General features: G+C 36.7%; 1 long non-coding RNA gene across 1 annotated transcript; it reads left to right on the forward strand.

The window, feature by feature from the left end:
- The first annotated feature begins 670 nt into the window (after nt 1-670).
- Nucleotides 671-26,482, forward strand: LOC102018635. The gene is made up of 3 exons (XR_261603.2): nt 671-726; nt 2,933-3,021; nt 26,370-26,482. It is a non-coding gene; the product is annotated as an uncharacterized LOC102018635 (long non-coding RNA).
- Nucleotides 26,483-27,738: the final 1,256 nt, after the last annotated feature.

The following is a 27,738-nucleotide window of genomic DNA, read 5'->3' on the forward strand; positions in this document are numbered from 1 at the left end:
ATTCCTATTTTTTTCTGTATGAGGACTGAGCCAGGGTCATTGCACTGAGGTATGTTCTCAGTCCTTTATTTAAAAACCTTTTGAGACAGGGTCCTACTCATTTGCCCAATGGGTTTGAATTTGAGATTCTCCTGCCTCAGCTTCACAGAGTACTGAGATGACAGGCATGATCCAGCACACTCAGCTGGCTCCGCAGTTCTGAAAAGAGGAGTGCTAATAGTGTTCTCAGTGTTCTAATGATAGGTATGAGCATTGAGACTTAGAAATATGGCCACAGCCACATAATTAATTAGGGAGTCTCAGCGAAATTTGTCTCACTTTGCCCATAAGCCCATATGCAATGCATAGGCCACTTCAGGATGTTTATCTGTGCCATGGGGATGTGGCAGTAAAAACTTTGACTGCACATTCTCACAATGACATTTGTATAGCTGCTTTCTTATAGGTGATAACTCAAATGACCCATTCTGCCTGTCTTACAATATTTGAACCATGATATTAAAAAAGGAATCAGAATCTCTGCAAAAATATTCTGCAAATGTTTATGAATCTCATGATGTTCTTAAAACATCTTCTCCAGATTTATTTGGCCTTTCTTGTACAAAAAGTGAATTCCACATCATTTCCTCTTAGAATAAACCTAAAAATTATCTCTTCCAGATGCTGCTCAGCTTTCTTTGTACAATGTGTTCCTTGGCAGTGGCTCTATTACAGAGTTCACAGAAGGTAAGGTGAAGGAAACCTTGTCTCATCACGTCCCCCACCAGATTTCCTCTTGTAAACTAGAATAAAACAGAGGAAGATGACTGCTTTATGTCTCCCACACATGTGAATTGTGTTCAAGATGCACAGTCTTTTCTAGGCAGAGTGAAATATTTTATTTTTTCCATTGCAAACATTAGTGGCAACAACTGGAAATTAGCTATAGATTTTCCATATTCTGTGTTCCAAAGCCTTTAAAAATTGCTTTACTTGGTGGCTGTGATTCAGCTCAGTGGCACAGTGCCTGCCTGGCAAGAGAGAGGTCATGAGTTGGATTCCTGGTACCGGAAAAACAAAACAAAACAAAAAAAAAAACAAAAAAAATTGCTTTACCTATTTTATGTGTAACACTTAGTACCAGCCTCTGTTTGATAGTAATGTTACTATTTTACTTTAAGATCACTGAAATTTGAACTGAGAACTACCCACAGACCAGGTGAGAGGAAAAGCAGAATTCAGATTCAGATTGAGCTGCAGAAATACAGTTCCCTTTCCAGACATTTCACTGAGCGATCCCAACGGCTCCTTCAATTTCTTGTAGAATCATAATGTAACAGAGGAGAGAGCATGTACTCAAGAAAGTGCTACACAGAGCAGTAGAATACAGGGGACGGAGGTAGAAAGATGGGGTTGAAACCGTGACTCCATTATTTACTATCTGTGTAACTTCTGCAAGTTACTAAACCTCTCCAGTCCCAGTTTTCTCATTTGTAAAACAGGGACAATAACAGTTGTGGCCCCCTTAGGTTATTATGAGGGTAAGATGAAGAATGACAAACAAGACACAGTCAGGACCACTGGCCTTTACACTCACGGCAAACCCCAAGCACTGCCTACGCAAGAGATCTCACATCTAAGTTTCAAGAAAGAACATAAAATATTGATTTGAATAAAATAGATTCAATACATTAGTCCTGCTATACACAGAGGTGCATTCAGTTTAGCAAGAAGCAAAACAATGAGTCCACCCTGTTTTTGTCTATTATTCTGATACTTTGTTTATAGTCTGCAAGGACAAGTTGAGAGATGGGATAAATGCAGACATTATGGATCATATAGGAGAAACACAGAAATTAAGTAAAATGAGAAAACATAGATACTACAAGTAATAAATGAGAACATGATGGATATAGATAGATAGGTGTAAGTGTGTTTTGAGATTTTTCAGTAGGTGTATGATTTTCACCTGTTACTACTGGGCTATGAAATAATTCATAGATCTTAAGCAACCCATATTATTAACAAAATATAAACCATCTGTAATGCTAATGATTAGAGTATCTCAGTGAAATGATGAATTCATTCAATTAGCATTGAAAAACTAATTTAAACTCCACTAGCAATTCATGAGTATGTTTTTCAGTTCTTGTAAAATATATTAGGGAAAACTTAATTTGAAAGCAGCCTGGGTCTTTAACTTGTGGGATGAAATACTAAAAAGCTAAAATAAGAAAAAGAGAAAATTTTAAATTACAATTAAGCAGACATTACTTCCTGAGATTCGGTCCACTAAATGTTGAATTCTTTTCTTGGAGAACATTCAAGCAGATATATCCTTCTATACATATTAATGGATATATTGTATAAAGAATATCAACTTTAGAATCGGGCCAATATGTGCTCCAGAATTCCCTTTTATGGACATCCAGAACATAGAAGGCTTATTTATTTAACCTAACATGCTGTCAGTTTCCCTATTTTTATAAAAGAGAAAAGGAAATTTGGTCCTATAGATAACTATTCATTGTTATAGGTATCATTCATGACTCAGCCTACTTTTATCACCAATTTCTCCACATATATGCAGGTGTGTGTGGGGGGGGTTGTCTATGTGTAACTGATCTATAAGAGTAAAGGGTTTGTAACCATCAGGTACATAGTTTTGATGTAAGAGTTCAAAAGAACAAATGTATGAAAAAAAACCTTATATATGGAGAAAGATAATAATATGCTAATCAAGGTAGACAGTGTAGAGAAATAAATAACTCAGTTTTATAAGACAGAAAACAGAGAAATCAATAAAGTTATCTTCAGTGTTAATGTTCAGCAGATAAACTTACTCTATAAGGACAAGTGATATGTGATACGGTTAATAAATTTTGGGAAATATATATTTTATGAGTTCTATTAGATATTCTTCAATGGAAGTAGCTTATATTTTCTCTTTTAGGGATTTACAAATCAATAATATCTCTGGAGAGTGGAATATGATAAATTAGAAAATAAAGGAAAGACTTCTGGAACCCTTGCAAACACAAGGTAAAGTGTCCCACTGAAGTTTTGGAGGAGTCTTCACAGGAACAAAATTAACTCTCATGTGGAAAAGTAGAATTAGGTAATGCTCAAATGAATTTCTGCATTCTGTGAAAATATACAAGTGTTTATAGGTGGGAGTGGATCAAGGTTCCTATCTGCTGGAGTTGCTAAGGGTAGAAATCATGGACAGATGCATAGAAATATCCTCCCTGGCGGCTCTCAGGATTTGGTGGTGTTTGATAGGAATAGCAGGTAGATCTCTGTAATCCTAACCAGTAATGGAGAAGAGTGAACTTTTCCTCACATTCATGAGGTGGCAAGAGACTAGTGACTCTAGTGCATTCTCTAGGATAGAGTCAGAACGTCCTATATTCACTGGGGCAAGTTGGGCATAAGTAAAAGACTTAGACTCCCAGCAAAAATCCTTTCATTTTGACAGAAAAACGAAAGAGGATGAGGGAGTGTTTTAGATGGACTGAAAGAAACGGTCATTCAATCAAAATGTGAAGAGGTTTCTGTCATCCCCTTGCCTACTTGAACCTTACTATTTAGAGAAATACCTGCCAAGTACCTTTTACCGTATCGCTGGTTCCATCATCTTTTAATTATTGTGAAACTCTTGTGGAAAGATTCAGGAGGTAGCCAACTCAACCTGGTCATTTGAATTGTCTTGTGCAGTTAACGTTTAGAAGAAGTTGGATATATAATCGTGACATCCATTGTAAAATCCACATATCTCTTTCTGGCTCATCTAAGATTCCCTTTTCTGTATTTCATCCCACTAAAAGAAGTGCTTGAAGCTTACCATGATTCCACGCTACTTAGTTCCTAGTAGTTATCAGCGGGTCATTCTCTTTTGAAATACTACGTTTTAATTCAAACCTGGAGGCTATGCTACCCAACAGAAAATATTTGCAAAAACATTAACATATCTGAACCAAAATGTTAATTCTTAATTACAAATGCTCATACAGTTTTCAGTTGTGACTGATGTTATCCTGTAGAAGCAACCCATATTAATAATTCATTAATTTGGATCATATTAATGTTGATAACTCTGAAAAACTTCTGTGAACTCTCTTGTGTTCTCTAAAACTTCTAATGACCACTGAGTTATGACAAATTTCTCTCTTCCAAGTAGATACAATGCCACTTATTCAAATGAAATTATGGTCTCTCCTATTTAGATTTTCACCATCATCTCAGTCACTTTGTGGTTACTGGGAGACAATACCTGACACCCACAGTCTAAAGGAGGAGAGATTTAGTTGGCTCACAATTCAGAAGTTCTGGTCAATGTCCAGCTGATGTAACCATAGAAATGGCAAGGTGGAAGGGAGTAGGCAAGGGAAGCTGTTCATATCAAGGCAGCTATGAAGAAGAGGCAGAGGGAAGGAGCCCGGGAGGAAGAGATCCTCTTCCAATATCATTGCCAATCACCAGCCTCTAGCCAGGCTCACACCTCTTACCATCAGGTCAGGCATATGGCCCTTGTAATCCAATCCCTTTCTACAACCTTGCTCTGAACACATGGGGCTTGGGGATGACAATTCAGATCAAAACCACTACTATCTTTTATCTTCTCGAAAGTCAGATTATTGTCTTATCATTACAAATTACAGAGTAAGAACAAAATGAATAATTAACAAAAGGACAAGAAAATGCCTGCTATGATTAGTAACAGCCAGCAGCTGCAAAGCATTTGCTGTGTGTTAAGCACTGAATTAAAAACTCTGCGTCAGATAACTAACTCCTTACAAATATCATATGAGTTAGAAATTTAATTCTATTCCCATGTTACTAATGAGGACAGAGAGGTTAAATGAGAAACCACTCAAGATCATAATTGCAATATCACAGAAATATATGCAGCATGTTGAAGTGGATACACCTGGGCTTTGGTTTTGAGCTCTGTTTGGAGTCTTCATAACACAAGCTCCTCACCTTTGCCTTGGATTCTGAACAGTCTCTATATCTTTGTCTCAGCCAAGATTTCACAGGCAGAAGCATTCTCCTCTCTCAATTTCTTCCCATGGAATATTTAGGGAGTAGCAAAAAAATGTAACCTAATAAACATTAGTTCCGGAAGGAATTGCCTTTGTCTGTATTTAGATATATTTGTTCAACTTCAATAATATCTTTATTTGTTCCAAAAGGCATGGGTTTTACACAAACATGTATATATGCTGGCTGAGAATAAAATAAGTATTGATTTTCAACACAGCATTGACCTAGAAAGCATGACTGAGTTTTGTTAGGAGAGAAAACATTTTAGAACATTTTGTTTACAGCTCCATTGATGATGTTAATCATGTCTCTAATATATGGCTATAATTGAAATTCCTAGTATTTTACATCTAATAATAAAATGTTTGGGTCTTTACAAGAATGTTTGTATCCTTCCAATTTGAACTGCATAACTGAGAATGAATTTTTAACATGTAATACTTTCCATATACTATTTTTCCTTAAGATTTTAGATAAATAAGTACTTAGCTTTTAATGTTTTCTTTAAGGACATTCTAGCACACATATTAAAATTTGCCCAACACTATGCTAAAAATAAGGAATAAACTGATCTTCATATGTGTTTGTGTAAAACTCAAAACCTTAGAGTCAAAAAATATTCTGGTATTCACTAACAAGGAATGTGTTTAATGACCCACCAAAGCACTGAAGACATGTCTTGTACTGGATACAAAAATGTGGACGATTCCACTGATATTTTACTTCATCATTTAGACCTAAAAAACTAAATCAAATTTTCATTTGTGAGCAGTAAAAAGCCACTAGCCACAACCAGGAAAGAGCACTTTCATCAGAAGGACATTAAGAAGCTCACAGGGAATTGAGAGGACCAAGGGCAACAAATAGGACTGCTGCTTCTGCCTCTACTGCTCGTGGCAAGGAGGGGGTGTTGGTACCTCCACTTTGAAATGGTTTCTGCACTATTCTAAATGCTGGGTCACCATTCAATATGACATGTTCAGGGCAACATGCTGATTAGCCTTAGAGGCTCAGGCACATGACTATGGTCCAGCTTCCCAAAACTAGGAGGTAGTACGGACCTTTCGGTTTCTGAGCTGGGAACAGCATCAGATGTCTATTATGAAGTGAGCAAATGGGGTTGATCATTGTTCATAACATGAGCGGGATTTTTCACCATTGCCATATAATAATTTTGGAGGAAAGAAGAGGAAGAGAAGGCCAAAAAGCTGTGTTCGAGCATGTTTTATCCTAGTGATTAACTTTGGGGTCAAAACCACAATTTTAGTGAACACAAGAATGGCCAAGCTGTGTCACAGTTTTCACATGGAAAAGATACCTATCAGGCTTTAGTTAGCAAACTAAATGAGCAGGAGGTTTCATCATAACAGCTTTTAAACCTCCTCTCACTTGTATACTTGGGCCCTCCAGAACAGACAGGTAGGAGAATCACACTTTTATATTAATTGTGAGTTTGCTTCCTGCACATTTGACAGTTATGATTTTGAAAGAAGTCTTGAAGCAAATGAAAATCACAACCAATTTACTTATTATTTCCTTTCTAGCTATTTCTACCCCCACTCTTGAGAAAAGCTAGTAAATCTCATATCTTGAAAGTATTACCAAATAAACAATACATGAAATTTTTACAGAAATGGTTAATCAGTTTCCTCCAGTGGTAATGTTAAATACGGCAGAGCTTTTCACTTATCAATGAAAGAGTATGTATACTAGATTTACTTATTATAGTAACCTTAGCTTGTTCCAGTATTTTCAAAGTTATAAAGTTTCCTCTCTCCTAATATAATAAATGAATAATGATTATGAAAACAACCAATATTAACTTGCCTTTGCTGAACCAAACACTTTGCCATTTATTTTTTCTCCATAATGATGTAGTTTAAGCTTGGGAAAATTTCCATTTAATTTTATTTGTTGTGATGTGAAAATATTGTTGAATCATAATGGAAATAGTAGATATACTTGGAAAACTAGTTTCATAGACATTGCTTCTTACCCTGTAAACCTTTACTGACTGGCGTATATGTTAAATTTAAAGTAAGAAACAACAATATGGTGTATGAAGTGAGGCAACCAGCAAAGAGTATATCCAATGTAATTCTAATTTTATGTAGTCTAATAATTGGAAAAAATATTACATGCAGATACACTCCAAACTAACTGTTCCTTCTTGAGAGGATGCTGAATAGGAAGGGATAGGAAGATTTCTGGGGTTTCTGAATATCGGGTTAAAAATATCTCTCAGTTATTGCAGGCTGATCATGTCTGCAATCTCCTGAATGAGTGTACAATGAAGGCTAAATAAAAAGAGGCAAATGCAATGATTTCAGGGCTCCAGGAGGCTCAAAGCCCTCTCAGAGTATTCAAGATTCTCTTAGGGCTAAGACCAAGATCTCTGAATGGCCCGTATTTATTTGCTTATCAGAAGGGAGGGGAGTACTCAAGAAGGGCATAATCACTCAAGGACTTCTCTAAATGAAATATTAAATTAATCCACCCAGGAGTGAGATGCCTGAGGCTATAGTCTTTATGCAGTTGAGATCTGATCCAGGTGTCCTTGGCTGTGATTTTGTCTTAACCTTTGAGGCTTTTCAGCTTCATCACTACTAGACGTTTTAGTAGAGATTAGTTGACTCATAGAGGTTCACTTACTATGAGTCCACTATTTCCAGACAAAGAGTGTAGGCCTTGGAAAGATTCACAAGTAAACATAAAAAGCCAGTTGATTAAGTCCTGCTCAGGTCTGCTTTGTAGTGGTCTCCATCACTTGAGATGTCCTTGATTATGTTAGATGCTATCAGTCTTCATCAATGCACACAAACACATATATATAAAACACAAATATGTAATTATTTTTATATATTTACATTTATATATCTATCCCATGTCTGCATAAATTCATGGTATCTGTGTATAGACATGCTATATATATAGTGCTGTTATGTATATGTTAAAAGTTGCTTTAAATAATCTGTAAAACAGCAGATGGAATACTTTATGAATTATAGATACATGTGTGTACGAATAATGATTTTAAAAACATGCAAACACTAAAGGTGTTTCTTAAGACACTGACACTACAGGAGGGTTCATTTTGTGTCTCATATATTTTATAATCTTCTTGCTTAACTTTGTATTTCCATAAATCCAAGTAAGGTTTTATTTTATTCATCTAGAATAAAATAAAATTCATGTGGATTCTGATGTGGAGAGGTAGGCAATGAAGGTCAGCACAATCAATATGACCAGGCATGGAGCTGCTATTCTGAGTCATAAATTTTGAACAGAAGTATTCCAGCTCACTCCTCTGATTTGCACCTGGGTTAATGTCCACTTCTTCTACACAGTACCCCTAGTGCCTATGGTACTTCCTGACATAATGGGTTGAGTATTAAACATGTGCTGAATAAGTGAATATAACTGCATATAACTTTCACTTGGGGTATAAGTATCACTTAGAGGAGACCTCAAGGGTTCTTCACCTGTGTTTGCCTCCACTAAGACATGATGGGAATGTGTACTGAGGTGATCTCCTCAAGGAAAGCCTTTTTAGCTTCAATGGCAAGCCATGTAGCACTTGCAGAGAAAATGGGTGGGAGTCTGTATCTTGAAGATTCATTTAAAATCCTAATAGCCTCACATTCCCCTTTTATGAAGTTAGCCTGGCTATCCAGATATGCAGAATTCATTTTTTTCATCTGAAAAAAAAAAAAAAAACCTCTTCTAAAACTGAATTAGCTCATAGTAGTCAGCTCTGCTCAGCATACACTGCTGTCTGCAATGAGAATGTTGAATGCGCTACCACATGGCTTTCAGGCTAAGTATATGAATTACTTAGCAAAGAGCTCCAGAAAAGGACATTTCTTCTCTGTGGCATTTGAGTTGCTAAGACCATTCCAATTAACTTCTGATCTATTTTTATTATTTCATTTCTTTTCTTTATGTTTTGTCAATTATTTTCGATTGGGGCTTTGCTGGCATTTTTTACAAGACTTTAAATTTCTCAAAGGAGTGAGCCACTCCCTTCTTGGGTTGTTCAAAGTCCAGCAAATTACCAAATTTTGGTGTGGCCTTTGAAGACACATAATTCTTCCAGAATAAATGTGGTGATATCTATGATCAAAAGTCATTTGAGGACTTTAGAAAACTATGATTAAGCAGCATTATTCTTTTCTGTAGAGAATACATTTCATTGTTGAAAATTGTGTCCCTTCTCAGCTCTTCTGGTCTCTGGAACAGCAGAGCTCTCTGACAAGGCTGAAATGGCTGCATGCCAAAATTCCTATGAATAGATCACAAAACTCAAGTAGGGTGCAAAAGCTGTATTCTACACACTAAAACTCTGGAGAGAGTGACACGTTGATTTTAAGATCCTTGACTCAGAAAAGAATAATGGGAGCAGAATTTGGAATAGGTTCACCTGGGGAATGAGCATGATTGAAGATGAGAAGGTAGAAGGACTGCTGATCTTCAGGGACTTGTGCCTACAGAGGAAACGTCTGGGCTCCAAAAACCAGAGAAGTGAAGTTTGCTGAGGAGATGCTGAAGTGAGGAAGAAGCAAGCACTGATGGAAACACCTCCTTGGATGTGTATTTGAGAAAGGGTACTAGTGCAGTGAGTAGGTTCAAGGTCAAAACACATGGGAACCAATGTCCCTTTCATTTTCCTAAATTCCCTCACAGTAAAGGAACTACAGTAGTTCTTTTGAGTGCCTGCTATGTGCTAGGGTCAGTACTGGGTGCTTGCAGGAGTTATGCCATTTAATATTCAGATCATCCCAAATTCATGGTCACTGAACCCCCACGAAAAAGCTGAGGCTCACGGAAGTAAGGTAGGGGAAAGGAGAAGAAAAAAAGTATAAAATTTTTGTCATCTGGAAAGCAAATGAGAGTAAAGTATGGGTTTTTTAAAAGTGCTGCGGTTTCTCTCTACACCCCCTCTTGTCTTTTTTTAATGTCCCCGAAAGGCTGGGATTAAGAATCCTCCCACACCCCGTCTCTCCTGGGAACTTTCATAGCATAACTCCTGATTAAACTAACAGATTAGACCCCATGGCAGAAGGCACAGCTTCTCTCCTTTGAGAAAGAGCAAATAAGAATGAAGTGTTAGATTGCAGAGCTAATTATACATTCTGTTCAAGTGTCAACCATCTGTTGCAATTGTTTAAAAAGCAGACATAAGTCAACTGTTGGGGTGAGATATTTACTGTTGTGAACACACAAAAAGCTTAAGACAAAAGTGGAAAGTCCCAGTTCTGTGACACTCTGGAGACTCCAGTGGAATTCTACTAATGTCTTGAAAACCCACCTACCTCTAAGAGAGCAAGTGAGAGCTCCAGGTAGCTAAAGATTAAGTACAAGTCATTCAAACTCTTGGAATTAGAAAATGCTTTCACAATTATAGGATCAAACCCTTTAGATGACAGATGGGGAAACTCAGTTATACTGAGGGAAAGGCTCTATCTAGCCTTCACTTTTATATAAGTCCTTACAATCTTGCAGTTCTGTGCAGAAAGTTTGCATATGTACATAGAGTTCTCCTCAGATGTACTGAGTCACTCAGGGAAGGAATGGGCCAGTATTTTCTCTGTGTATTTAATACATAGTTATGCATAAAATAGAACCTAAAGCAATGAGGTATCCAGAGTATGTTGTAAAAATATACTTAGCCATATTGTGGGTGAAGATTTTGCTACAAAGTTCAGAATGCACAGAGACAGTAGCACAATCCACCCCCTCAAAGAGGGATGAGGGGGGTTTTGGCATCAGTTCTTTTATGGAACAAGTTGAACATTCTGCCAAACAGAGGCTTCCAATAATCCTGTTTAATTAGAATGACTGGAATTAGACTGGAAGTTAGTTTCAACTGAAACCCAGCAATAAAAAATCGAAAACCAACCAAAGCCTTCGATGGTGGGACACACATAAAATCTCAGCTTTCTGGGAGGCAGAGGCAGGGGGATTGCAAGTTGGAGACCAGCATGGACAACTCAATGACTTAACAAACCCTGACTCAAAATAAAATGTGAGAAAGGGGCCCGGGGGGCTGGGGATTTAGCTCAGCGGCAAAAGCGCCTGCCTGGCAAGCGCAAGGTCGTGAGTTCGGTTCCCGGTACCGGAGAAAAACCAAAAAAAAAAAAAAAAAAAAAAGAAAGGGGCCCGGGTTCAGAGTGAAAGCCTTGCGCTCAATTCCCAGTTTAAAAAAAAATAATAATAAACTTACTCAATCCAGGAAAACTATTTTCTTCTGGCTCTACTTGAGTAAATAAAGATGTCCATTTGTAACAGTGAATTTTTATTTTTATATTTTGTAGTGTTCTGTAAATCTATCCTTCAGGGCACTCAAGTAGAGAACAGTGCGGGTGTTACCAACAGGAGTGTTCTATCAGTATGTGCATTCTCAGGCTTTTGGTTCAGATGAAGTGCATTCATGGCATGGAAGCAGGAGAGCAGTCTTGAATTCTTAACACTGGGTCAGCCATCAGTGAAGGGTCTTTTATTATCAGCTTATCATATTGTGTAGAGTCTGTTATTTTCACTGAAGTTCACTTTTTTGCTTGTTTTATAATTTGATTCTAGTTTTGCCATCACCAAAAGACTATCCCTGGCCAATTTCCTTCTGCCTTTGTTGGCATTCTGGTGTGGAAAAGAACTTCCCTTTCTCTTTCCTATCAAAAATTACAAAAAGCCTTCACTTGTTCCTCTATAGGACTTGCTATTCAGGCCACGGGATTGTTTTGCACAAAGACATTCCTATTATCCATGACTCATTATAATGAAATGAATAGGCTTTGCCAATAAAATTGGTAAGGAATATTTTATGGTCCTAATAGCACTTCTCCCACTGCATTTCTGACTACCTGTATGCACACCCAGGGAGCCAGGCAAGGACAAGAAATAACTTCACATTAATTACTGTGCCAGGCAACTTTATACAACTTTGGCTCAGGAGTTCAGCTGGATGCTGAGGATCTTTTTCTTATTATCTTGGCTCTGGGTCTACAAAGGAATATCTGGCTATGATTTTCCAAGAAGATAGGTGGACATTTTTCTTGTAGCCAGCTGTATGCCTTTTCAAAGATAGAAGTGAAGAATGACATGGACTCTTAATTTCACTAATGTCAAAGTGATGAAGCCTGGTAAAAGTGCATTCTCGTGGATCTCTGAATTGCAGTAGTGATTCTGTCTTCCAAGAGAAGGAACTGCCTGGGTTCACAGCCTGTGAACTGTACGGCATGTTTCAGCAGCACTGTGACATGTTACAGCAGCACTGCCCCCTTTTGAGGACTGACATTAAAGATCCCTCCATAGGATTTAAACTAAAAATAGGTACCTTCTACAGCCCAGAGGGATAGTAAATGAAAAGAAACTATGATAAGAAAAGTCATCAATTTTCTTCACTTTATACTTAGTTCTAGCATCAGAGCTGTTATGTTAAAAATATGACCACAAATGCCTCAATCTCATGACTATTTTTAGTGTTCTCCCTGTTCGTACAAAGTGAGGCCCACATCTCCTCCAGAATACTTCAGCATACACACACGCTTTAGATGACTCTCATCCACCCTTAGCCAGGTAGATGTTGCCATAGGTGAGTTTCCTTTTAGAATCTACAAAAAGAAAACCACCAGAGTGCCTTCTGTATTTATTATACACTTATTTATACACAGCCTTACTTCCCTCAAGGAAAAAAAGATTAAGGTATACTCTAACAAGCCATATGTTAAAAATAATTTTTAAGAAATGAAAGCAACAACCCAGGATTTGGAAGGTTTCTAGCTTTTGCCATGGAAAGGAATCAGATAATGGTTTTATCTTCCATAGTTCTATCCACATCTACTATCATTTATTTGAAATGTTCCAGTTTTATTTTGGGTTCTGTTTATTACAGTTGAGATAAAATGTTACAGCTAATGTTAAAAGCAGTTTTGTTCCAGGAAAAATACATGATATGACCACAAGAAAATACACAAAGTGAAGGGGGATGATAGAATCTGTGCGACCCAAATTCATACAACTTGGATTCTGTCAATTTTCACAACACTGATTTTGCTGTAAATACTTTGCCAAAGGGAAGTCTCATAAAATATTGTTGTCACAGTGTTCAAAGAAGTATGAGACCTTCTCTACCCAATCTGAGGTGGTGTGCTCCACACACTTAGTTATACTGCAGTCCTGTTGCACATTCATAGATATTGAAGGAACCCCAAGTAAGGAAATTGAGCTTTCCTTTTGAATAGGTCCCTCAGTTTGAGTAACTGGAATCTGACTTCCGGTACTTTGGCCCAAAACTTGGTTTCTGCCCCAGAACAGTGCTTGTCAATCACCTTCCCCAGATGAATGATTTGTGTTGCTTCTCCGGCATCTCGCTTTCTTCGGTTCACCATGTACCTTAAACTGAGCTTCATTTAGATGAGATCATCATCATGTGCCTTGACCTTTGGCCCTGAGGTTCTGTAATACTAAGGCATCCTGCTCAATTCATTGTTCTACCCCATCACCCTCCTTTGGGATATGTAAGATTTTAGTGCCATGGTAACATCTCCAAATCATCCAAATTATTCAAAGGTCAATGCAGTCAAGTTCTAGCAATAAGAAGTCTTCATTTCTAGATGATCTTTTTCTTTTAATCAATAATTAGAATTTTGTTATTTTTAAAAGTGGTTCTGACTATCTACAGATATTTCTCCCTTGGGCATCCCTTAGGGAAGTAAGGATATTTTTAGCAGTATATTTTTCTTCTTTTCTCCTTCCAATCAATGGCTTAGTCATTTTCCCAAGAGGATACTGGAAGCATGGGACTTACCCTAGCACACTTTTGTCAGAAACCTATTTTCTCCAGTTTTATGCCCACACTATTTTCACATACTATATTATTTTATCTCAAGAAAATGTTTATATAATTGCTATGACTGGTGTCTCTGTTTACAAATGATCAAGGTTATGTGACAAAAGCTGATGATATTTGCCCTTGGTCACAAATCAGCCAATGGCAGAGATGGAATTCTGAACTTTCCTTACATTGTTTCTCAAAGGGCAAAGGTGTGAACACATTTAATACCATGTTTCTGTTAAAAACTATAATTGTTTGACACGAATTCAACATGAACAGTTTCAAATTAGTAAAGTTTTGTATTTCACATGTTAAATCTAAAATGATCTGATTCAAGCATATTGTCTATCAACAACTCAAACTCCTTGCATTTAAAATGCTGAATTCCATGTCCAGCTGTGGAGCGTATCACAGAAAAAATGACCCAGTGTGGTTTTTTTGTAAATTTGACCTGAAAGCCTAATGTTGCATTTTATTTTTAATTCAATATTCCCTGCTTAACTGTGTGTCCTTCCCATGGGTAGGCATCATTTGAAAACTGTCTTTGATTTTTTTCTCCTGCAGTTATCAACTAAATGGCAAAAGCTTTTAAAATATGGCAGATCTGCCACATTTGATAGGATTTAGATTCTCTTCTACTTTATGGACAAGATGACAATTTCTTTTTTAGACCTCTGCCTGACCTTCCCCTAGTTAATTTTGGTGAAATCAGTTATCTCTCTCAACTATAAAAACATCCCATTTTAAACATAGATGTTTCCTATCATCGTTCATGCTCTGAAAACATTGGTAATTAGAATTATGACATTTTGCTATTTTACTGACTTTGAAATTATTCTGTGTTTTGCAAAAACCTGAAGAGTAGCTGGATTAAGATGGAAGGAGGGAGCATCTCCTGTTGTCAGCAGAGCACTGTTTCTCCCAGAAAAGGATATGTGCTACAGTCCAACAATGTTCATCCAACCTACCACTAGCTGCTCACTTTCTTTAATGTGGTATGCATCAGATCTCCCTTTTTTCTTTTACATGTGCATACACTCACACTCTTAAGTTTCCTTTCTTTTGTTACAGCAAAAATTCGGGCTGTATTCCGCAAGAGACCAAAGAGAACAGACAAAGTTTTAATTTAGACCAGTCACCTCTCATCCTGACTTGCAAGTCCGGGAAGTGGGCATGGACCTGTCTTTGCTCCCAGGTTATATACATTTTTGGTTTCCATGGTAATAGAAAAGAATGCTGTAGCCCTGGCCATATGTTGTTTTCCTTGTGCCATGTAACCGGGTCAGGCTCCGGTCATGAGCCCAACCACAATGATATATACTTTCTGTACTCTGTTCTATATGTCCCCCTTTAGATAACCATACATTTCCTTTATGGTTACAGTGTTTACCTAGGACCAGGAGATGGAACTGCCCAGGCAGGATCACAGAGGGTTACCTAGGCCTAGGCACCCCCTTATCTTGGGGAGACATTCCTGGGCAGTGTTGATCTGGGGAATTAGCTCTTACAGTGTCCCAGGAGGCTTCCCAAGGCACCATGTAGGCTTTTACCAAAACTATTTTATCTAAAATAATATGCTAAGATTCATTGCCCCCTACACTTTGAATATATGATTTATTTGCCATTTATATTTTGTTAACAACAACAATGTACAAATTAACTACTTGTCTTAGCCACTCATCATGGTGGATTCCATAGTATCTCTTCATTTTGTTTACTGTCAAGCTCCTTAACACCTGGTTACAACGTTCAAGCTGTATTTTCTTTCCTTCCAATCCTGGTCCACATAGGTGGTGTGAGTCTCCTGCTAAAATCCCCTTGAATCCATCTGTAGTGCATGGGATCCTAGATAATGTTCTTTAGATCAGATATATCAATAGTGTTCCTCATATCAGAAGCATCAGTTCTGTTAAACTTTCTTAAATTTTCCTCTTTCTTGAACATTGTATCAGTTTAGGTTTCTATGACATGACTTTTCAAATTTGTGTTCAGGAAATACGGAGGGGTTAATCAACTCAGCAGAGATCTGGGAGTGGATTTCAATGTATGAAGTTACTAGCCATAAAATCTTAGTAAATATCTTCATGTTACATAAGCTTTGGGTTTTAAGTGAGCTAGTATTACTGTCTACTATATAGATATATGTAAAGGTTAAATGATGTAGTGCCTAGGAAATGGTCACCACTGTTTGTTCTGACTATTTGACTTAGGGTATACAATGCTACTAATAATATACTTTATTGTGACTGTTATTATCGATAATGTTCCTCCCTTTCTCTATTTTCCTGAGCTCTTTCCTTCCTTTTTCATATTTTACTTGAATTTACTTACTTTTTGTTGACTCTTTTCATTTGATACATATACCTTATGTTATCTTTAACTCTATTTTTTTCTGTTGATTTTTACCTCATATATTTTTGAGACAAGGTCTCACTATGCAGTTCAGGCTGGCCTTGAGGCTCAGTTTGTAGCCCAGGCTGGTCTCAAACTCACAATGATCCTCCTGCCTCAGCCTTCGGAATGCTAAAATTACAGGCATATGCCCCTATGCCCTGCTGTTTTAAGTGTGTGTGTGTGTATATATATATATATATATATATATGTAATATTATGTGTGTATATATTATATATAATACATATATTTTATATACAACATATACATATATTATATATATAATATATGTATTATATTATATATATATATATAATCAACCTACTAAATACCTTATATTGTTCATAACATGGCCAGTACCAAAATGAACATAAACACAAGGAACTAACACTAGACCCTGAATAGTAAGAATCTGTATCCATTTACTCTGAAATCCTGAAGTATCTTTGGTACTTTCTCTCTGTATCTCACTCACCGGTAGATTTTAAATTAGCCTTGCAATTTTCACAAATTAGACTCTTTTGCCATCCTTACACCTAGACTCTCATTTCTCACCTCATTCAAATGAGCACAAAAGTCTTACACATTTTGTTGAATGACATCATCCATTCCTTTCTTCTTTCTCCTCCACTTTAGTCATCATTGTTATCTTTCTTAAGCTAAAATAAAAAGCAACTAATCAGTAAATTAATCAATAAATAAGATCACATAATCCTTGTAGGCTAAAACTCTTTTAGAATCCAGATTCCTTGTAGGATACATCACCAATTACTCACTGGGGCTCAGAGAGTCATGCTGTAATCTCTACTTACCACTATCTAGAGGTTGCATGTCATAATGATTAAGAATATAGCTCCAAAGTCATGTTACTTTGTTTTAAATGTGCCCTCACTGCTTCCTGCCCAATGCCTTGTGAATATTTGATAAGCCTCTTCCTTCTATCCGTCTAGATCTACGTGCCACTCTTCAGCTGCCCTGTGCCCTGCAAGCTGATATGCATGGACTTCCCCAATTAGCTCTCTTGCCCTCTAATGTGACTTGGATTTAGCCAGTGAAAGCCACCAGCAGGAACTCCACAGGAAAGCAAGAGAGTACTCCTCTATGCTAAGTCATCAAGGTTGGTTATGTGTATCTACAAAAGTACCCAGCTGCTGTCAGATAAGCACATGCAGCTCGCTTTTCCAGAGTTTCAATAATTGCCTTCTCTTTCTGACATACAGGAGACAGTGTTTCTCCTTGTGTCATCAACCCTGTGGTGCAGCATAATTCCTTGACATTTCCTGAAAGCTGTGATTTCTAAATTTCAGAGAGGTCTAGAATCTTCTTGATGTCTTGTTAAGAAATAATTTGCTGGACATTATGTCTAGAGCTTTAGATTCAGTGCTTCTGGGATAAGATTAAGAATTTGCATTTCCAAAATCTTCTCAAGGGATGCTGATAATGCTGGTCTAGACATCACATTTTGAGAACCACTGGATTAATCCATGCACACAGCTTTATAAGTAGTTCATTTATTCAATGGTATAGAATTACTCAGTTGAAGCATTTTGTGGATTCATTCTGAAAATCTCTGAAACTCAGCTTTTTAGTCTGTAAAATAAGAAAAACAGTAAAATAGTTCCAAGCTCAAAATTTGTTGAGAAGATCAAGTGAAAGAAGGGATATACAATTCAGATTGTCTCTGATTTAAGATGGTTCAACTTAGTTTTTTGACTTTAAGATAGTGCAAAAGCAATGCATATTCAGTAAAAGCTGTAGCTCCGGTTTTCTTGTGCTGTATGATACTCTCTGAACAATATGCTGGACAATAATAGTTGGCTACACCTCCCAGCAACTCTGGGTCAGCAATGCAATTAGGCAGCTAAAACAACCAGTGCTCTCTGGTGTATCATGTTAAGCTATAACTGTAAATAAATTTGGTATATAGACATATTTTCAACTTAGGATATTTTCAACTAAAAATGAGTGTATTGAAGCATAATCCCATTGTGATTCAAGGAACATCTTTATGTAGCATATACTCAAGGCTTAGTATGTACTAGCTGTGGTTACCAAGTCACTAAGTCTGTCTCTCCAGTTTATCCATGCCTACCTTGTGTTCCAGCCAAATCTAAGTAATTAAAATTTCTGAAAAGCAAATCCTCTCACATTTCTATGGATACCATAGTTAATATAGGTGCCTTGGACTGAAATACTCTCTGGCAGCTTTTCTATCTCTTCTACTTGTCATTTCATGCTTGAAGCTTTAATTCGAGCTTGAATGAATGCTTGGGAGTATTGGATTAAAGCTTGAAGCTCTAAGTGACATTGAGTGAATGTTTTCACTTTCACTTCTGAACACCGTCAGACTTTTCCTTCAACTCTTCCCTGCTGTTATCATGCTGCATTGTTTTCATGTCCTCCTTCTCTGGATTGGTTTGGGAAGAGACACTGTTTTATCTGAGCAAACACATTTCCTGTCTAATATCTGGAGCGGAATAAATACACAGTAGATTTGAATCATATAAATGTGCAAATTATTTTCTAGGCTTTGTTTCCTAAGCAATGACCATGTCATTCAGTTTTGCCAGTGATATTAAGAAAAATAGAAACACAGACCCAACATGTCAAGAACCACTAGAATTCTAATGGCAACGAACACCTTTACTGTCACTGTTTCTCATTATCTGAATAAGACGTAGAGAAAGGAAGCAGATGGTCTGAGAAGACATAAAATAAACATGAGTAACACAAAGCCTGCCATTCAATAACGCTAATCACACCACAGATTTTGGACAGTGGTTCATTCTCCACTTGTTAATAAAACTATGGTGAAACATATGTTCTGGAAAAAGTGAAATTAGATAAAGGAAACAGCACAAATGTCAATCCTGCCATTTACTTTAAGGCACTTATCTTTCTATTTGTTTTCTACAATTTTAATGACTATACATGAAAAATTCTCTGTTATAGAAGATTCCCCGAACTTCAACCTCTACCACTTTAAAAAACACAAAGGAAACCATGTTTTCTCTAAATTTTTTACCATTTTATTTGCAGAAGTATTTCAATCTCTAAAAAATGAGATAATTTTCGTAGGCTCAGGGTTCTAACTTTGAGCAAAACTGGCGGCTTTTTAATGAAAATTAATTGACACCATTATGTATAAACATTTTATGATCACTCTAAAGAGTAATTTTGACTTGTAAAAATTTTGTGGCTTGCAGATTTAGAATTGAAGTCTTCAGATATATCAAAACTATTAGTGTCATTTTTGATCCTATGCAGAGTCATATACCACATATATTTGAAATAAAAGCAAAATGACTCATTTCTGTACCAGAGAACAGAAGACCATGCAGTTTCTCTAACCCATTGGGAGATATTACTATGTAATTTGTCTCTTCCTAAATTTTTCTACTTTGACATATTTCCATTTAATACTGTAGTCAAAATCCTGGATTTGGGGAATTTTTAATTTAATGACTATATAAGTAGAAGAAAATATGATAAGCTGAAGTTAACAAAACATTGGTATTTTAGTGCACACATATTTGACTATTAGAAAAAATACTTCAATAGCAATCCAAACAATATTATTTAATATCTAAATCAAATTCTTTTGAATTCAGCCTAGAATTGTTTAGGGCTACATAAATCAATGTGTACATGTCAGAATTGACTCATTTTTCAAATATTTATTTACTATATTTGTATTCTACCATTGTGCTTGGCCTTAGTAGACCATAAAAAGTGTCAGCTTGTTCCTTAGGCTCACTCAAAATCACTGTAGCATGAAGGATAAAGACCCTTAGGGATGTAATCATGGTTAAATGAGCTACATCATGATTTAAGATATGAATGAGTATTATAGGAATGCAAAGACTTGAGGGTTGCATTCTGTGATTATTCAGTAAACTGGTATGTATTAGTGAGAGATTATACACTAAATCTAATGGCAAAGACCTAAGCACAAAGCAAATCATGCAAAACAACATGCACAGCATTGATAAGTGAAGTTCCATGTATTTTCAGATAACATCAGACTTTGAACTCCACACAGAAGTAGGTAAGTCCAGTTATGTGACGTTCTAGCTCAGTACCTAGCACAGTATATCAAATATTATCTATTTTGCTTGAAATAATAAATGGAAAAGAAAATGAGTAACCAAATCATAATCATAGTACCATGATAGGAATGGAGATAGTATGATCTCTAAAGCGTTCAACAGGTTAGCAGTCTAAGGGAGCATGGATCATGATAAGGACTTAGGACTTTATCCTGAAGACAATAAATAATTTTTGAGGTTAAATACTGAAATCAAATTCAATTTTAAACTAATTAATATATCCTCATCCAAATATATATTGAATATCTACTCCATTCAAAGGTAATAGAATGAAGAAGAAATAACCTATGATTACTATCATCATGAAGTTTTTTTCCCAATGATTATTCTAACAATAAGCAAGTATAAAATAAAGTAGTCATTCCTACTATAATTTGTAATCAGTCCTATGAAGTAGAGGGTAAGAGGAATTTATATATTTGCTGCATTAGACCTACTTTCTGTATTCGCAAATAGAATGATACTGTTACACACTTTATTCACATCGTGTCTAGGGCTACTTTTAAGTTGAATGGATGCAAAAGAAATTTCGGGACCCGTAAACTATAAAGTGTTTCTACCTAACCTTTTATAGAAAAAAAATTGCAACCCTAACTAAAAAGCAAACAAAGGAGAGACAAAGACAACAAAAAGTAGAAAGTAGTTCATGCCAGATAACATTCCAGGAATGATCTTTTTACTTAGGGGACATTTAGCAAATACATTGAAAAATGGAGCTCAGCCATGTGAAGATGGCGGGCGGTACGAGCAAAGGCCAGTGGCTGGGAGGGTCTGGGGTCCTTTGAAGTTTGTAGAAACAAACAGTGCTTCGGGGCACGCTCCACAGAGACACTGGTGTTATGAGAGGTGATCGGTCAGACAATAGTGGATCCCTCTGTCTACCCATCTGACTATCTATCCAAATCAAAATATATGGTGAACATTTCAAATATAATACAGTAAAGATACATTGCCGTTAATACACCACAAAATACTATACCTCACTTTAGAAGCACTTATCCCATTGTCTGTGAGAATTTTTTCTGCAAGACTCCTTCGAAGGGTATGTAGCTGAGGTCTGAAAATACAGTACAGTGAATACTGCTGCAGAGTACCGTCCAACAGAAAAGCGGGCTTGTAAAATCATGACAGTGTGTCTTCATCTGCCTTGCTCGTCAGATTTGCCATGCCGTGACTTCTGGCTATTCCTCAAAGTCAAAATGACAGTGAAAGGTAAATATTTAGAAAGGGATATAGCCCAGCGGCACAAGCACCTGGTGACTAGTCCAAGGTCCTGAGTTCAATTCCTAGTGCCCGAACAAAAATAAGATAAATATTTTGATCCAATTCAGAGCACTGAGGCAGCCACAGCATCACAAGTAAAGACACTCACTGCAGGGGGCTTCAAAACTGGAGCAAGTGGCAAGAATGATGGGGCGGTGTGTTTAACACGAGGGAAATATTTGAGGGGGATTAACTGCAATGTATATTTTATTTAAGTAATTAATTTATTTTTGGTACTGAAAATCGAACTCAAGACGGTGTGCTTGCCCAGCAGGTGCTGTGCCATTGAGCTATATCCCCAGCCTGAAAATGTGTATTTTAGTGTAAAACACTTTTTAAATTTAACATTCCAGTATTTTTCGATCACATTCCATAAAACTTCAGTTAGGTGAAAAAAATCATTTTAGAGACAGCATTCTGATACAGGTTTTAACCTGTCAGCAAACACCTTTTGAATCTTGACTAAAAGTGTTATTAATCCCTATCAAGTGTATATTGACGACAAAGATAGGTCTTTCTCCAATCAAGGCAATAAAGCTGACATGAAGAAGGTTATTTGTGAGGAAAGGCCAATTAAATCTATATTATGCTGATTTTGCAGTGATTCCAGAGTAATTTTTTTTATTTTGAATGGCAGAGCTGGCAAAATGCTAACAAATTCAATGTACCATGCACTACATGAAACCCAGAGAGTATTTCTAGAAAATGATGATGGTTTTCTAAACTAGTCAAAAAGGGGAGGGTTATTTTAGCCCTAATGCACTCCACTATATCAAGTTGTTTGCTTGAATTATTTATGTGTATATTGCAATTTTTAAACTAGGAACATCAGAGGCACTTAAGCCAGTGAGAAGTTAAGGACCTTGTAGGTCGTTCAAGGAGAATGTTAACTAGGGCAAGCAGCAGTGGCTGGAGAATTATGTCCAATCCACTTCACAAGTCACAGGAGCTTGGCTGTCAGCCAGATCTGGATATGAAGATTAATTTGACTACTTTGCAGCTGTATAGGTGGAGGCATTTACCACCTCCAACCTAAGACTCAGTTTCTAACCTGGAGATCATACATTCTGAATCAATGCATTATTGTAAGATTCAGAGATATCCATAAAGAATCGAATGCATAGTGGACACTTAAGGCATTGTGGATACTATTGTTGAGATTATTATTATTTTACTCCAGACTCAGTGACCGTAAGAATATGTAAATTTAAATCTAGAATTTATTTTATTGACAAAACACCTCAGCTGTCTTAGTGAAGAAAATATAAACCCTATATATTTTAAAGTCCATTAAGAGAACACCTCTATTTAATGAATATTCTTGAGAGCTTCTTAAAATATTGTTCCTCAAGCCCCATCCCCCAATTCACTGAGTCAGATCCTTCAAGAAAAGGACTAGAATGTTTCCTATTTCAGAAGTAATCATTTAATATCTATCATTTGGAAATCTCAGTTGACCAGACACACAGACAAAAACGTATAATACAATATAGAATAGATCCCTGCTTCAAGTGTGGTGCAGATAAATGGCTTAGGGACTCCAAGTCAAGAAAAAAAATCCCTGAATGTTTCTCACTTTGAAGCTGTAAGGGTATATTTAACAAAAGGGACAATTGTTACACAAAATTAAATATAAAATGAATGAGAATGATTACAAAATACATCTGAACCAAGATGTGCACAGGAAATCTATATGGGAAAATCCACATTTTCGGGAAGATTCTTCTAGAATTTGCAGTTGGGCTATCAAGTTTCTCCACCTTCTAAACTATCATGAAATTTGAGTCATGCTTGGCCTGTGAGAAAAACTGAGTATATTTTGTTCAGGCCTAAATAGTGAAATACAGTGGGCAACCAGAGAACTTCATTAAAGAAGTCTGAAAACCATCCTGCCTTCTTTCTAGGAAGGTGGATGTCAGTAAGTCAAGGTTCTCCAAAACAGAGAGTACTGAGGTCAACACAGTCCTGAGGAAAAGAATAACTGAGCTAGAATAACTGAGCTTGAAAGTCATTTAAGCAACCCTCGCTTCAGATTGAAGAGCAAATATACAGAACAGGGGCAGATTGTAAACATTGTTCTGTGGAGAAAAGCAAACTAAAATAAGAGTGACGATGGTAGCAGAACCATTAGTGGCATAAAGCATAAGGGTGATAGAATGAGGTGCCAATCACTTCCTGTATCCCAACATCAAAACCCTCACCAACATCTCCATTCTTCATCTGCTATCTAAACAGTATTATCTCCACTTGACAGAGGAAGTAAATCAGCTTCAAAGAAGCTAAAATCCTTCATTAGGGAGCACTCTCTTGAGAGGTTAGGTCAAGGTTTGAGCTTATGCTATCTAACTGCTGAGGCTGATTTCTTTCTGTTTCATTTTGAAATTGCATCCCAGTGTACTGCCAACATGTGCTAATAAAATGAAAAAAATAAACAAGAGAAAAAATAAATATAAACTTGTTTCCTAAGAAATAAGTATGTTGTGATGAGAAGTCTGATCCCATTTTTTTTTTATATTTGCAGCTGATCTTTTAGATTCATCTCTGTCTCTTCTCTTTGTACTCCATATAGAAAACTCCACTGATATACCTTGGTGTTTCTTCCCTTGGTCTCAGAGGGAAAAATCAAACCATGCAAAACTCTGTTCTCCTTGAATGCTTATTCTATCCCCAAACATTTAACAATAAAGGAAACCCAAGTCAAGCTTGAGTCTTCCTGTTTTAGGTCAGTTTTGGACATTTTTGAGAGTCTTGTCTTGCATATTTCTGAGGTATCCATGGAATAAGGAGGAAGCCTTTCCTACTCTTTTATGATGTGCCTGTGTATGAATGTGAGTGTGTGTGTGTGTATGTGTGTGTATGTGTGCTTGTAATCCTCAGTTCTGGCACCCAGTTTTGAGTGTAGACCATCTTGCTCTGCAGGACACCTTAACAAATGTGATATTTAACATCTCCAACTTCTGATTCTTTTCCATATGCATTAACTTGATACCTTCCATAGGGACTTCCATCCATCCATTCTATTGAATTTAGACAAATTTTTTCACCAGCAATGCCAAATACTGAACCCAAGCCTTCCTCTCTGAACACTGGAAATTATCCCTAACCACATGCAATCACTTTTCCTCCTGAGATCTGGGGCTCCTTTGGCATTGTCCTCAGGATTATTTCTTTACCAGACAGACAAAGTTGATTATGTTAAGAAAAGAGATGAAACCTTTGTACCACCCTGGACTTAAGGGTTTGTTTTAGGATAAGCAAGGAGCTGTGGACATTTCTTACTTAGACACTCAGTAAAAAATACATCCGCGATGCAGTGGTATTTGGAAGTATTGAGGCAATGGAAGGAGACTGTGTTGTACAAGCCCATCAAAGAAACAGGCAAATAAAAAATGACAGAAATATACTGGAAATGTAACAACAACTTCAGGGTTTTTTCTTTTTAATGTTGAGATCTGTGGTTTTCTAGTAAAAATTTTCTCATAATTTGATTATAAAAATAAGCAATCAATGAAGAAACAGTCAAACTTATTTTTGTCAGCCATAACTGAGTAGCACCCATTAAGGGGATCCCCACAGGTACACTTACATTCTGGAGAAAGTATCATGACATTAAGCTCAAAGTTTGACACAGTTGGCAGAGTATCCCTTGGAAATGTTTTGCCTTTCAGCTGCAAAAGTTGCTCTAACAAAGTGGATGTTAGAAAAGCTCTCAGGCACCCCTGCCTATATCTATAGCTCATTATCTCCTCATTACAGGGAACCTGAAGGGGATGAGGAAAATGCATTCAGAAAGATGCATTCATGTTTTATTGATTGCCAGCAGAGCTCAAGCCTCTGAATCCTCACACTTTGGGATATTTTGTTAGGAAAATAAGCACAGTCGGCCCTGTTTACATGCCCTCTTCCTCCTGGTGCAATTGATTCCAGCACAGCATAACACTGAGTATCTTCTCCAATTAGATGCTCATGAGTCACTTCCACACATGAGTGTGTTGGGACTTTCTGTGAGCACATTGCTTATTGTCTCAGAGGGTGTGAAACAGCTCACTAACTCAGTCCCCTCTTTTGATGAATGAGGAAGCCAAAGTTTAGAGAATTTAATTGTCTTGCCCATTGTCACACAGTGATCATTTAGATTTCCTGATGTCTCCATCACACCTTTCAATTATTCTAACAAAGCTATATATATTTACTGCATTTCTGGAGGAAAAAAATTCAATGACAGTTTTCACTTCACCTGTATAAATAAATCAAGTACTTCAGAGCCCATCTGAGTAAGACATGTTCTGATAGGAGTTCCTAGAGAATCCAGAATGTATTAAGAGTTAGGAAATTGGGATAGTGATAGTGCTGAAGCTCTATCAAACAATCCAGTCATGAATGAAGTGGGGAGATCTCACCCTGAAGTAAAGGCATAGCTCTGTGGAAATATGACAGTTGTCACGAAGAGAAAGGAATTAATTGAGTCTTAAGGGAAGAGGATGATATAACCAATGAGAAAATGGCAATCAGCATGAATTTGGGAATCAGAAAGGATAACTAGTATAACTTTGGGTAACATAGTAAACTTTCTGAGTTTCATTTATTTTGCCTATGTATTGGGGATAATACCATATCAGCACTACTTCATAGGGTTCTTCGGAGAAATACATTAGGCTGTAGAGACAGTGACTTTTTATTAGGAGGCTATTGTGTTTCTATGTAATCTAAGCACTTATTGTTTATAAATCTATTTTTCTCTCCAAAGAAACTGTGAAGCACCATTACCTGTATGTGATCAAAAGAATAAGTGGGACACAGAAGAAAGAACTTTCTGCAGAAAAAGAAAATTGTAGGAATCTTCTTTATCTTTTTTGTTGTTATTGCTGTTGTTTTGATTTTACTAAGACTAACTTGAAAATCCTTACTGTTCAGTACTGTGCTAGATATGCCATATTTTAAGATCCTTTTATTAAGACAGAGTATGTGTTCACAACCTGGCAGTTTTTATCATCATCAGCAGGAGCAGCAGCAACATCTTCACTCCCCAAAAATTAATGATGATGAAGGAAAGAGAGAAAAAATGAAGAAATAATTAATAATAATTAAGCAACTTATAGCTTGTCCATTTCTTAGGCCATATTTCCAAAAGAAAGATAAGTACAGTCCAATAACTGGTATAATAAATAACACAAAGTGCTTCACTACTGTGTAGCCAGAGAACAGATGCCAAAGCCCAACCTTGAAGTTTTTGAATGACTATTCACAGAAAACTTTGATTTGTCTCCAAGCAAGAAGGGACCATTTCATGCCTATTTGCCCTTAATTTGTATTGTGTGCTCACAAGAAATATAGAATTCTCCTCTGGAAGAACGAGATTATATATTATTAGAGCCAAAGTGTTTTCAAATGCCATGCAGTTAATATAACACATGCCTAAGCAACAGCATTGCTTACATAGCTTGCTGACGCATTAAAAGTGAAGTTAATGATTTCAAAACATGAAAGAAACAGACTACATGACTCGTACATAACAGAGTTTCATACGTAATGAGAAATGGAACCATCAGACACGAGATTTTTGTATTATTTACATGTGTCAACACTTATAGAGTAGCAATGCTTGACAGTCAAAAAACATTAAATAGCCTTGAAATATTGACTTAATATGGAACTCAGCTCATCAAAGGAATTGAAAACAGACCAAGATGCCATCATGAACTCAAGACAGTCAAATGTATTATGAGTGTTAGTAAGTTTGGACCTGCCCAGTGGTTGGAGCTAGTTGGTGAAACTATACCAACTAGACAGTGAGGTATATTGTGGCATAATTATGAAATTTCAATTTTACAATGCAAATGCAATCCAGAAAGAATCACAACATCAATAAAAAAGAAACTTCCTTATTTACGTGCTCATTTCTTACATATTTTAGGGCATATCTGTAAGTTTTCACTGTGTACTAAGCCAGTGCTTCTCAATTAATGGTAATTTTTAACTCAAAACATTTGACAATGTCTGAAGACATTTTGATTACTGAATCTGGAGCAGTGCTGCTGGTATTTAGTGGCTAAAGGCCAAAGATGTTTTAAGCATTCTACAATGCACAGGCTGGCTGGACTCATCCCCTTAAGAAA

This window comes from Chinchilla lanigera, unplaced genomic scaffold (genome assembly GCF_000276665.1).
Source record: "Chinchilla lanigera isolate Chin_1 unplaced genomic scaffold, ChiLan1.0 scaffold00032, whole genome shotgun sequence".
In the NCBI taxonomy this organism is placed as follows: domain Eukaryota; kingdom Metazoa; phylum Chordata; class Mammalia; order Rodentia; family Chinchillidae; genus Chinchilla; species Chinchilla lanigera.